Source organism: Solanum dulcamara, chromosome 11 (assembly GCF_947179165.1).
Source record: "Solanum dulcamara chromosome 11, daSolDulc1.2, whole genome shotgun sequence".
Lineage (NCBI taxonomy): Eukaryota > Viridiplantae > Streptophyta > Magnoliopsida > Solanales > Solanaceae > Solanum > Solanum dulcamara.
Window position 1 is genome coordinate 46,592,030 of NC_077247.1, and position 13,387 is coordinate 46,605,416.

General features: G+C 39.1%; 2 long non-coding RNA genes across 2 annotated transcripts; both read left to right on the forward strand.

The window, feature by feature from the left end:
* The first annotated feature begins 2,532 nt into the window (after positions 1 to 2,532).
* On the forward strand, positions 2,533 to 4,915 carry LOC129874642 (uncharacterized). The gene is made up of 3 exons (XR_008762933.1): positions 2,533 to 2,696; positions 3,570 to 3,620; positions 4,706 to 4,915. It is a non-coding gene; the product is annotated as an uncharacterized LOC129874642 (long non-coding RNA).
* A 5,791-nt stretch (positions 4,916 to 10,706) lies between these two features.
* On the forward strand, positions 10,707 to 13,170 carry LOC129874520 (uncharacterized). Its single transcript, XR_008762918.1, has 3 exons — positions 10,707 to 10,870; positions 11,744 to 11,794; positions 12,880 to 13,170. It is a non-coding gene; the product is annotated as an uncharacterized LOC129874520 (long non-coding RNA).
* The last annotated feature ends 217 nt before the right edge of the window (positions 13,171 to 13,387 follow it).

Genomic DNA, 13,387 nt, shown 5'->3' on the forward strand with positions numbered 1-13,387 from the left:
ACATATGTTAAGGATCCATTTCCATTGTCAAGTGACAGGGGCCCCCTTGCTCCTACTGGTGTGGACTGGAGAGGATCAAGATATATGATACCTGCTGGGCCTAGTGGAAAGAAAAAATCATGACTTAATTCTGAAGAGGTGAGGAAAGAAAACTCAATTTCTCTAAATACCACATCCCTGCTAACAAGGAACCTGTTAGTGGACATGTCAAGTAAAATATAACCCTTTTGTGTTTCTGAGAATCCCATGAAGACAGCTGCTGTGGCTCTGGAGGCAAGCTTGTCAGATCTTGGTAGTGTAGTGACATAACATAGGCAGCCAAGGACTCTGAGATGATCAATAGTGGCCTTCTTGTGAAACATCAATTCATATGGAGTTTGATTCTGCAGAGTAGTTGATGGAAACCTGTTCATGAGATAAACTGCAGCTTTGACACAAAACCCCCCAATATTTAGTAGGAAAATGAGCTTGGAATTTGACAGCCCTGGCCATTTCTAAAATTTGTCTGTGCTTCCTTTCAACCACCCCATTTTGTTGGGGAGTGTAAGGACAACTGCTTTGATGAACTATGCCTAAGCTATGGAATAACTCATAGCATTGTGATTTGAAGAATTCAGTGCCATTATCAGATCTAATAGTTTTGATTTTACAATTGAACTGAGTGGCAACATAAGCAAGAAATTGTCTCAAAACAACAATTACTTCAGTCTTTAATTGTAACAGATAAATCCAAGTGTACCTTGTGTGATCATCAACAATGGTGAGAAAATAGTTTTTCTTATCAAATGTAGAAGTTCTATAGGGACCCCACAAGTCTAGATGAATCAATTCAAAAGGCTTATCAGTTCTAGAATTACTGAAAGGAAATTGCAATCTAGTTTGTTTTGCCATAGGGCAAATCTTACAATGGCTATGAATATTGGCATCAATCTTATTCCTGAACTCTGGTATATGTTTCATAGTAGAAATGGAAGGATGGCCCAGCCTCATATACCATAAGCTGCATCTCTCATCAACAGCTGCTAGGTGGACCTGCCTTACATTTCCCTTTTGCTCTGCATCTTCAGTTAACCCTTGAAAAATGTATAAACCTCCTTACAATCTACCAATCCCCTTCACCTTGCCACTGTAGAGATACTGGAAGATACAGTGATCAGGGAAGAAATTAACTAAACAGCATAACTCCTTAGTCAATTTTGACACTGACAGAAGGTTGTATTTAAAGTCTGGCACAAACAACACATTTGATATTGTCTCCTTTCCAAATAGTTCAATATACCCTGTATGTGTGATTGGCACTGTGTCTCCATTTGGCAAATGCATTTTTAAACCTCTACTAGCATGTATATTACGTATGCTCTTTAACAGTTTCTCATTTGCAGTAACATGGTGAGAGGCACCAGAATCAACTATCCACTCACACTTTTCTAGCTGAGATAGTAGACAAGTTATAGTACCTGTTATATGAGCTTGATATTCTTTAGAGTCTTTGTTATCTGAGGCATAGTGGCCACCTTTGCCATCATCTCTCCTGTTGTTATCAGTATAATGACTTCGGTTGTCAATCGTGCCTGAGTGTTTTTCTTGAGAAAGATCCACATTGTTGGCAACTGTAGTATGTGTGTCTCTTCTCCATCCTTCATTATTGTCTCTTTTGTATCTATCTTTGTATGTGTCTCTCCTCCAACCCTCACGATGGTTGTTATGCCCTTCATAGTTACCTCTTATTCTTCTACTGAACTTATTGTCTCTTTCTGCAGGGTACCCAATGATTTTATAACAGTCATTCTTTGTGTGATTTCTCATATGGCAGTGCTCACAATACATAGAGCCTCCCTTGTAGTTGTCTCTTTTCTTAGCCTGCATCGCCATTGGATTAGACTTCTCAGTGTTTGCTTGCTGACTTTCATCCTGTGCTATTAAGGCATACGCCTGATTCACAGTTGGTGTGGTGGATTTCATCATGATTTGACTCTTGGCCTGATCATATGACTCGTTCAAACCGCTTAAAAACTGCATTAGCCTTTGCTGCTGTAAGTACTCAATGTAGTCTCTTGACTTTGGACAGCCACAATTTGGAGAAGGAGCTATTACATCAGATTCATTGTTATAACCCGTACTTTGCACCTAAGAACATGTTGGGAATACTTGTAACAAGTCAAGGGTAAGACTATGCTTGGTCTTGTTATATACAAGTTTTTATTGATTAAGTTGGGAGGTGAAATTATAGGAAAAGTTAAAGGGCAAAATTGGAATTTCACATGTGGAAATACCATAAAAAGTTAGGGGTAAAATTGGAATTTCACATGTGGAAATACCATAAAAGGTTAGGGGTATACTTGGAATTTTACATATGGAAATACTATAAAAGGTTAAGGGCAAAGGTGGAATTTCAACTTGAAAATATTAGAAAAGGTGAGGGGCAAAATGGTAATTTCACATGGGAGCCTTAGTCATAAAATCCTAGAGATTTCTAGACCATTTAAGAGAGTTAGAAGTGAGAAGAACTTGAGGAAAAATGAAAGAGAAAAATCGGCCAAGGAGGGAGTAAATCAACCCTCCAAATTTCATCCCCAAAAATTATAATTTTCTAGTATTCCTACTAAGTCAAGGGTGCTCTACAACATGGTGTAGTTGTTTTGGAAGTTTGGAGACTTGTTTTATTGATTTGGAAGTGAAGAAGCTAGAAGAAAAAGGTAAGAATTGATTCATTTTATTATGTTATGAAGGTTTGTATATGTTGTAGTATGTGGAGGTGTATGGAATTTATGAAAATATGGAAGTTTTCATGGTAATATGGTGCCATGTATACATGTTCTTATATGAGTAAGAATTATTCAATTTTTGCGTAGTATTTTTGTGTAGTATTTTTGTGTAGTATTTGTATAGTAGTTATGATAGTTATTTGATGTTGAAAATGGAAGTTGGATGAAATTTATTGAAGTTGGAAATATGGGTTAGGTGATGTAATTGGAAAAAAAATAAGTTTGTATAATTTGTTAGTTGTGGTTATGATTTTGGGGATATAAATGAAGTTTAAATGGTGTAAGTTGGTATTAAACTAGTTTGTAGAAATTATGTAATTTGAGTATGATATTATAAGAATATGGAGATAAATTATTAAAAGTATGGAGTGTTGTTGTTAGTTGTGAAATTGAAGAAAGAAAATGAATTTTTAATATTTTTGTGGTATTTATGGAATTTTTGAGTGAAGTATGGAGTTGAAAAAAATTGGATAGCTTACTTGGAATATTTTTCACTTATGTTGGAATGAGTTAAAACTAATTATGGATATGAGATATTCATATTTATTTGGAAATGCAAAGTTTGGTTGAAAGTTGTTGCACTAATTGGAAAATTACACCAATTTATGTTATGGTGTGTTTAAGTTGATTATTGATGGAATTGGTGTTGTTGTTGGCTTGGTTGTTGATATTGTGGCCGAGTTGTAATCTCGGGGTTGTCATATATATAGGGGAGATGCTGTCGAAATTTTTGTAGACAAGTATTGGAAAAATTGAATTCTTAAAGTCTTATGAATAGTAATTGGTAAATGTGACCAATTGTAGATTTTGGAGGAAACGGGAATTGATTTTGGACAACCGTAAAACGTCAAAAAGGTATGTAAAGCTTTACCTTTTCTTCACTTGGCATATCCTAGATGTAATAGGAGTGAATACGAACCTCGGGGATCACTCTACTCTTTGAAATCGACGTTCGAAAATTTCCCTTTTTTATTCAATAGAATTGAATTAGGTAATTATGAATAGTTTTGGAAAAATTGTCTAAACTTCTAGATTTTGCACAAATGAATTCCGAATACCTTGAAACTCTTCTAAATAATGTTATGAAGTCTAACGCACGTGATTTGTATACGTCACCTCATTTGATCGAGGTGGGCCCCACTATTTTGAATTTTTCTTCGTTATTCCATTTGAATTACGGTAGGTAGAATTTGAAAAAAACTCTTTGCTATGCTTCCTAATATTATATGAATAATTATTCCGTTAATTTCCATAATATATTTAGAAGTACAGAGATGATTCGGAAAGTACTATTTTTACATAGACTATTGTGATATTGGAAGTACTTGTACTACTATTATTATTCAAGTTTTCTTTTATGATTTATTATTGAAATTATGCCATCGAGTCTGTATAGATGTTTTGTAATTTAAATTGCATTTAGTTTCTCACTACTCCACTCGTGGATGCCTCAATGCTTCTTTCACTGAGCTTGGGCCTGGATATGTTTTCGTGCGTATTTCTCTGTATTATTCGTCGTGTCCCGACGTGAGGGGGCAGGTATGACATGTACCATGGGGTGGTAAATATTATGCCACGGAGTTATGCTGTGCCATGTACATATATGTTTGCGATATGATATGATTTGATATGACCATCTGATATGATATGATTTGTTACGGAGATATTCCCTACTCTGGTGTTATGCTGTGCCGTGGTGCCGATGATGGGAGGGCAACCACACTTTATTCACCGAGTCCCTAGTGGGGCCGGATATGGCATATGTCTGTGCATATATGGTTTGAGATTTTGATAAGCATTTTTAAATTCTAAACATTGATTTCATGTTTTGCATATACTATTCAGATTATGATTTTATATAGTACAGTGCATGCTTCACATATTCAGTACATTTTCCGTACTGACCCCCTTTATTCGGGGGCTGCGTTACATGCCCGCAGGTACCGAAGTTTGACTTGCTGATCCGCCGGTTTAGGACATCTGCTGTGTTATTGACGGTGCTCCTTTGTTCGGAGCTTGTATTTTGGTACTGACTCTATCTCTGTATATTTGGATATGTTGGTCAGGGGTACGACGGGGCCCTGTCCCGTCTTATGACTATGCTATCATCTGTAGAGGTCTGTAGACAGAGTTATGTTGTGGGTTTTGTATATATGGTTTGAATTTTTGTGTGTTTTGTGACAACCTTTCAACTCTTGTGCGTATATCTATTTTTATGATATATTTAGCAATTTCTACTAATCACTACATTTGTTTATTCGGAAAAAAAATAGACTAATTTGGGATAAGGGTACGTTTGGGTGCCCAACTCGGGCACCAGTCGCGGTCTACGGGGTTGGGTCGTGACAAAAGTGGTATCAGAGCAGTTGGGTCCTCGGAATGTCTACAGACCGTGTCTAGTAGAGTCTTGTTTATCGGTGTGTTGTGCACCACATTTATAAGCAGGAGGCTACAGGACATTTAGGATATTACTTTTTCTTCTTCTCTTAGATCGTGCGATAGAGCTATATTATTAGGATGATTCTTTCCTAACGAAACGATTGTCATTATTTTCAGTAATGCCTCCGAGGAAAACGACGGCTACCCAAAAGGGCAAATCAGTAGCACCTGGTGAGATTGGTCAGGCGCACAGAGTTACCAGGGCCCGATCGATGCCTGAGAGGGAGACTGTTCCCCCGACAGCCAGCTTTGCTATACCGCCAGAAATTATGGCGGCCCCAGGTGAAGATCAGAGGGCGGATTCACCTGTTTTTAGAGCCCCAGCACCCGAGCCTCTAGCTCCACAGTCAGGAGCGGAAGACAGGGCTATGCAGGATGCTGTGCAACTGTTGACCAGGTTGGTGGCCGGACAGGAACACAGACGTGGTTTAAGCGGAGATCAGGTACACAGGTCTGATAGTTCGAGGGCTCGTGAGTTTCTGACTTGTAACCCTCCAGAGTTCTTCGGGACAAAGCCCGAAGAGGACCCCCAGGAGTTTGTTAGAGAGATGCAGTGCACTTTACGTCTGATTAAAGCTTCGGCAACCGAGTCGGTTGAGTTGGCTTCATATAGATTGCACGAGGTAGCTGCTAACTGGTTTGAGTCCTAGGAGTTATCCAGGGGGAGACTAGCTTCTCCAGCTGTATGGGACGAGTTTACAGAGGCATTTATCAGTCATTTCCTGCCTCCTGAGATGCGTAGAGCCAGAGCGGACAGATTTTTACAGTTAAGACAGCGAGGCCGCAGTGTTCTCGAGTATAGTTTGGAGTTCGACTCATTGGCTCGACATGCACCTGCTCGGGTAGCTGACATGACAGATAGAATGCACAGATATGTGATGGGCCTAGATCGTTACCTGGTGGATAGTTGTTTGGTGATGGCTGCTCAGCCAGGGATGGATATCGCTCGTATTCAGGCATATGCTCAGGGCATGGAGGACAGACATAGAGGACGCCAGTCCGATCGAGATTTTGGCAGAAGTCAGCCCAAGAGGGCCAGGTCAGTTGGATATTTTGGAGAGTTCCGAAGCAGGCCATTCCAGCAGCAGGGTAGCAGACAGCCCACCCAGCCAGCACGGAGTATGCCTTTACTATCTTCAGGCCGGAGATCAGGTGGTACAGGATATTCGGGAGCTAGTTTGAGCTCTAGGGCTTCCGGTTCGCAGTTAGACAGAGGTTCTGGTCAGATACGGCCACCCAGGCCCCCGTGTTCTTATTGTGGTAGGTACCATCCGGGAGAGTGTTATCGTGCTACAGGAGCTTGTTTTGTTTGTGGTCGTCAAGGCCATACGATGAAGGATTGCCCGAATAAGGGTGATTCAGGTGGAGCAGCTCGGACTACAGGATCATTTGCTGGGTTATCATCTTCTTCAGTAGCTATGCGGCCTACGGGGCAGGGTGTGTCTATACCAGCAGGTCGTGGTAGAGGCCGGGGTGGAATTTCTGGTTCTAGCGGCCCTTCGAACCGCACTTATGCCTTGGCCACCCGACAGGATCAAGAGGCGTCTCCAGATGTGATCACAGGTACATTATTGATCTTTTCCCAGATTGTATATGCATTAATAGATCCAGGCTCCACATTATCATATATTTCCCCAATGATTGCTGATAAGATTGGTGTAAATCCCAAACCGATAGAACCGTTTGAGGTAGCTACTCCTGTAGGAGATTCTATTATAGCAAGGCGAGTATATAAAAGTTGCTCAGTAATTATATGTGATCGTTGCACTAAAGCAGACCTAATAGAATTGGAGATGACTGAATTTGATGTGATTATGGGAATGGATTGGCTATCTTCCTGTTATGCTAATGTTGACTGTCAACGGAAGGTAGTTTATCTTCAATTTCCAGGAGAACCAGTGATAGAATGGGCAGGTAATACAACATCTCCGAAAGGGAAGTTTATTTCCTACCTTAAGGCGAGGAAGATGATCAGAAAAGGTTGTATTTATCACCTGGTTCGCATACAGAATTTGCAGGCTGAAACGCCAACTATTCAGTCAGTTCCAGTTGTTAATGAATTTGTAGATGTATTTCCAGATGATCTTCCAGGCCTTCCTCCTGAACGAGAGATAGACTTTACCATAGATGTATTGTCAGATACTCACCCGATATCTATTCCCCCATATAGAATGGCACCTGCAGAATTAAAAGAGCTGAAGGAGCAATTGAAAGACTTGCTAGAAAAAGGCTTCATCAAACCCAGTACATCACCTTGGGGAGCCCCAGTATTATTTGTAAAGAAGAAATATGGGTCGCTGCGGATGTGTATTGATTACAGGCAGCTGAATAAGGTAACTATAAAGAATAAATACCCCCTCCCCAAGATTGATGATTTGTTTGATAAATTGTAGGGTGCCAAGTGGTTTTCAAAAATAGACTTGCGATCGGGTTATCATCAGGTACGGGTAAGAGAAGTTGATATTCCAAAGACAGCATTCCGAACTCGATATGGCCATTATGAGTTCAGAGTGATGACTTTTGGGTTGACAAATGCTCCAGCGGTATTTATGGACCTTATGAATCGGGTATTCAGATCATTCCTGGATATGTTCGTGATTGTGTTTATTGATGATATTCTAATTTATTCCCGATCAAAAGAGGAGCATGCAGATCATCTGAGAGCAGTACTTACAGTACTCCGACACCAGAAATTGTATGCTAAATTTTCTAAATGTGAATTTTGGTTGACTTCTGTAGCATTTTTGGGACATATTGTCGGCGTTGAAGGTATTCGGGTAGATACACAGAAGATCGAGGCTGTAAAGAACTGGCCTAGGACGACGACACCTACTGAGGTACGTAGTTTCCTGGGATTAGCAGGTTATTACAGGAGATTTATAGAGAAATTTGCTTCTATGTCAGCACCACTGACAAGATTAACTCAGAAGGGAGCCAAGTTCCAGTGGACTGAGGCCTGTGAACGAAGCTTTCAGTTATTGAAAGAGAAGTTGACTATAGCTCCTGTTCTAACTCTTCCCGAAGGACCGGATGGGTATATTATTTATTGTGATGCTTCAGGTGTGGGAATAGGTTGTGTATTGATGCAGCACAGGAAAGTTATAGCTTACGCTTCCCGACAGCTTAAAAAGCATGAAAGAAATTATCCTACTCATGATCTGGAACTGGCAGCAGTGATTCATGCTCAGAAGATATGGAGGCACTATTTATATGGTATTCATGTTGATATATATACAGATCACAAGAGTTTCCAGTATATTTTTAAATAGAAAGACTTGAATTTGCGGCAGAGGAGATGGCTGGAGTTCTTAAAAGACTATGATGTTGATATTTTATATCATCCAGAAAAGGCCAACATCGTAGCAGATGCACTCAGCCGTAAGTCCTTGGGTAGCTTGATAGATGTTCCAGCAGAAAAGAAGGAAATAGTTCGTGAAATTGGTCAATTGGCCAGTCTTGGAGTTCGTTTTACTGAATCGGGAGATAATAGGATTTCAGTTCGAGATGTTGCTGAATCTTCCATTATAGAAGAAATAAAGCGACGTCAATATGAAGACCCCATTTTGGCACAGTATCGAGATACAGGTATGGACAAAGAGAAGACCCCTTTTGGTATTATATCTGATGGAGTATTATTATACAGGGACAGGTTGTGTGTACCTGATGTTGCTGGGCTACGGCAACAGGTTATGGGTGAAGCACATCATGCCCGATATTCTATTCATCCGGGTACAACAAAAATGTACCATGACCTTAGATGTTTATTCTGGTGGGATGGTATGAAAAGAGATGTTGCTGAGTTCGTGGCCCAATGTCCAAACTGTCAGCAGGTCAAAATTGAACACCAGAAACCAGGTGGTTTATTACAGGAGATGGAAATTCCAATGTGGAAGTGGGAGATGATTAATATGGATTTTATTACAGGTTTACCTCGCACTCCACGGAAGTACGATTTGATATGGGTTGTTGTTGATAGGTTGACTAAGTCAGCCCATTTCCTCCCGGTTCGGATCACATATTCAGCCGAGGATTATGCCAGGTTATATATTAAGGAGATAGTAAAACTCCACGGAGTTCCTGTATCTATTATCACTGACAGATGTACCCAGTTTACAGCAAATTTCTGGAGATCTTTTCAGGCGGGATTAGGGACCCAGGTGAGCCTTAGTACAGCATTCCATCCTCAGTCTGACGGGCAAGCCGAACGCACTATTCAGACGCTGGAAGATATGTTGCGGGCCTATGTTATTGATTTCAGGGGTAGCTGGGATGACCATCTACCACTTGTTGAATTTGCTTATAATAATAGTTATCACTCTAGTATTCAGATGGCTCCGTATGAGGCACTGTATGGCAGAAAATGCAGGTCACCTATAGGCTGGTTCGATGTGGGTGAAACTAAGTTAATTGGCCCAGATCTGATTCAGCAGGCAGTTGAGAAGGTGAAGCTTATTCAGGAACGATTATTGGCAGCTCAAAGTCGACAGAAAGCATATGCTGACAACCGGCGTCGACCTTTAGAGTTCCAAGTGGATGACTGGGTATTCTTGAAGGTGTCACCTATGAAGGGCGTCATGAGATTCGGCAGAAAAGGGAAACTTAGTCCGAGATACATCGGGCCTTATCAGATTGTCCGTAAAGTAGGCAAGGTTGCCTATGAATTGGATCTACCAGTTGATTTAGACGCAGTACATCCGGTATTCCACGTGTCTATGCTTCGTAAATTCGTTGGCGATCTTTCCAGAGTATTTCCTGTACAGGACATTCAGGTGACCGAGGAGCTATCCTATGAGGAACAGCCGGTGGCTATTTTAGATCGTCAGGTAAGGAGGTTACGCACCAAAGATGTGGCATCTGTCAAAGTATTGTGGCGCAACAACAACCGAGAAGAAATGACTTGGGAGGCGGAGGGAGAAATGAAGAAAAAGTATCCTCATTTGTTTTCTGCACCCACAGGTAACTTAAGTTCCTTATTACCTATATTGGAAATAATAAATTATGTGAAACAGCTGTATTTATAAACCTATAAGATCAATTTAACATTCGAGGACGAATATTCAAAAAGGGGGGAAGAATGTTATAACCCGTACTTTGCACCTAAGGACATGTTGGGAATACTTGTAACAAGTCAAGGATAAGACTATGCTTGGTCTTGTTATATACAAGTTTTTATTGATTAAGTTGGGAGGTGGAATTATAGGAAAAGTTAAAGGGCAAAATTGGAATTTTACATGTGGAAATACCATAAAAAGTTAGGGGTAAAATTGGAATTTCACATGTGGAAATACCATAAAAGGTTAGGGGTATACTTGGAATTTTACATATGGAAATACTATAAAAGGTTAAGGGCAAAGGTGGAATTTCAACTTGAAAATATTAGAAAAGGTGAGGGGCAAAATGGTAATTTCACATGGGAGCCTTAGTCATAAAATCCTAGAGATTTCTAGACCATTTAAGAGAGTTAGAAGTGAGAAGAACTTGAGGAAAAATGAAAGAGAAAAATCGGCCAAGGAGGGAGTAAATCAACCCTCCAAATTTCATCCCCAAAAATTATAATTTTCTAGTATTCCTACTAAGTCAAGGGTGCTCTACAACATGGTGTAGTTGTTTTGGAAGTTTGGAGACTTGTTTTATTGATTTGGAAGTGAAGAAGCTAGAAGAAAAAGGTAAGAATTGATTCATTTTATTATGTTATGAAGGTTTGTATATGTTGTAGTATGTGGAGGTGTATGGAATTTATGAAAATATGGAAGTTTTCATGGTAATATGGTGCCATGTATACATGTTCTTATATGAGTAAGAATTATTCAATTTTTGCGTAGTATTTTTGTGTAGTATTTTTGTGTAGTATTTGTATAGTAGTTATGATAGTTATTTGATGTTGAAAATGGAAGTTGGATGAAATTTATTGAAGTTGGAAATATGGGTTAGGTGATGTAATTGGAAAAAAAATAAGTTTGTATAATTTGTTAGTTGTGGTTATGATTTTGGGGATATAAATGAAGTTTAAATGGTGTAAGTTGGTATTAAACTAGTTTGTAGAAATTATGTAATTTGAGTATGATATTATAAGAATATGGAGATAAATTATTAAAAGTATGGAGTGTTGTTGTTAGTTGTGAAATTGAAGAAAGAAAATGAATTTTTAATATTTTTGTGGTATTTATGGAATTTTTGAGTGAAGTATGGAGTTGAAAAAAATTGGATAGCTTACTTGGAATATTTTTCACTTATGTTGGAATGAGTTAAAACTAATTATGGATATGAGATATTCATATTTATTTGGAAATGCAAAGTTTGGTTGAAAGTTGTTGCACTAATTGGAAAATTACACCAATTTATGTTATGGTGTGTTTAAGTTGATTATTGATGGAATTGGTGTTGTTGTTGGCTTGGTTGTTGATATTGTGGCCGAGTTGTAATCTCGGGGTTGTCATATATATAGGGGAGATGCTGTCGAAATTTTTGTAGACAAGTATTGGAAAAATTGAATTCTTAAAGTCTTATGAATAGTAATTGGTAAATGTGACCAATTGTAGATTTTGGAGGAAACGGGAATTGATTTTGGACAACCGTAAAACGTCAAAAAGGTATGTAAAGCTTTACCTTTTCTTCACTTGGCATATCCTAGATGTAATAGGAGTGAATACGAACCTCGGGGATCACTCTACTCTTTGAAATCGACGTTCGAAAATTTCCCTTTTTTATTCAATAGAATTGAATTAGGTAATTATGAATAGTTTTGGAAAAATTGTCTAAACTTCTAGATTTTGCACAAATGAATTCCGAATACCTTGAAACTCTTCTAAATAATGTTATGAAGTCTAACGCACGTGATTTGTATACGTCACCTCATTTGATCGAGGTGGGCCCCACTATTCTGAATTTTTCTTCGTTATTCCATTTGAATTACGGTAGGTAGAATTTGAAAAAAACTCTTTGCTATGCTTCCTAATATTATATGAATAATTATTCCGTTAATTTCCATAATATATTTAGAAGTACAGAGATGATTCGTAAAGTACTATTTTTACATAGACTATTGTGATATTGGAAGTACTTGTACTACTATTATTATTCAAGTTTTCTTTTATGATTTGTTATCGAAATTATGCCATCGAGTCTGTATAGATGTTTTGTAATTTAAATTGCATTTAGTTTCTCACTATTCCACTCGTGGATGCCTCAATGCTTCTTTCACTGAGCCTGGGCCAGGATATGTTTTCGTGCGTATTTCTCTGCATTATTCGCCGTGTCCCGACGTGAGGGGGCAGGTATGACATGTACCATGGGGTGGTAAATATTATGCCACGGAGTTATGCTGTGCCATGTACATATATGTTTGCGATATGATATGATTTGATATGGCCATCTGATATGATATGATTTGTTACGGAGATATTCCCTACTCTGGTGTTATGCTGTGCCGTGGTGCCGATGATGGGAGGGCAACCACACTTTGTTCACCGAGTCCCTAATGGGGCCGGATATGGTATATGTCTGTGCATATATGGTTTGAGATTTTGATAAGCATTTTTAAATTCTAAACATTGATTTCATGTTTTGCATATACTATTCAGATTATGATTTTATATAGTACAGTGCATGCTTCACATATTCAGTACATTTTCCGTACTGACCCCCTTTCTTCGGGGGCTGCGTTACATGTCCGCAGGTACCGAAGTTTGACTTGCTGATCCGCCGGTTTAGGACATCTGCTGTGTTATTGACGGTGCTCCTTTGTTCGGAGCTTGTATTTTGGTACTGACTCTATCTCTGTATATTTGGATATGTTGGTCAGGGGTACGACGGGGCCCTGTCCCGTCTTATGACTATGCTATCATCTGTAGAGGTCTGTAGACAGAGTTATATTGTGGGTTTTGTATATATGGTTTGGATTTTTGTGTGTTTTGTGACAACCTTTCAACTCTCGTGCGTATATCTATTTTTATGATATATTTAGCAATTTCTACTAATCACTACATTTGTTTATTAAAAAAAAAATAGACTAATTTGGGATAAAGGTACGTTTGGGTGCCCAACTCGGGCACCAGTCGCGGTCTACGGGGTTGGGTCGTGACATTCATTCCATAGCTCTTTCAGCTTAGAGAAATACACTGATACTGGATCAGTTCCTTGCTTGAGATTCGCAGTTTTTGTGTGAAGTTGAAAAATCCTCACAC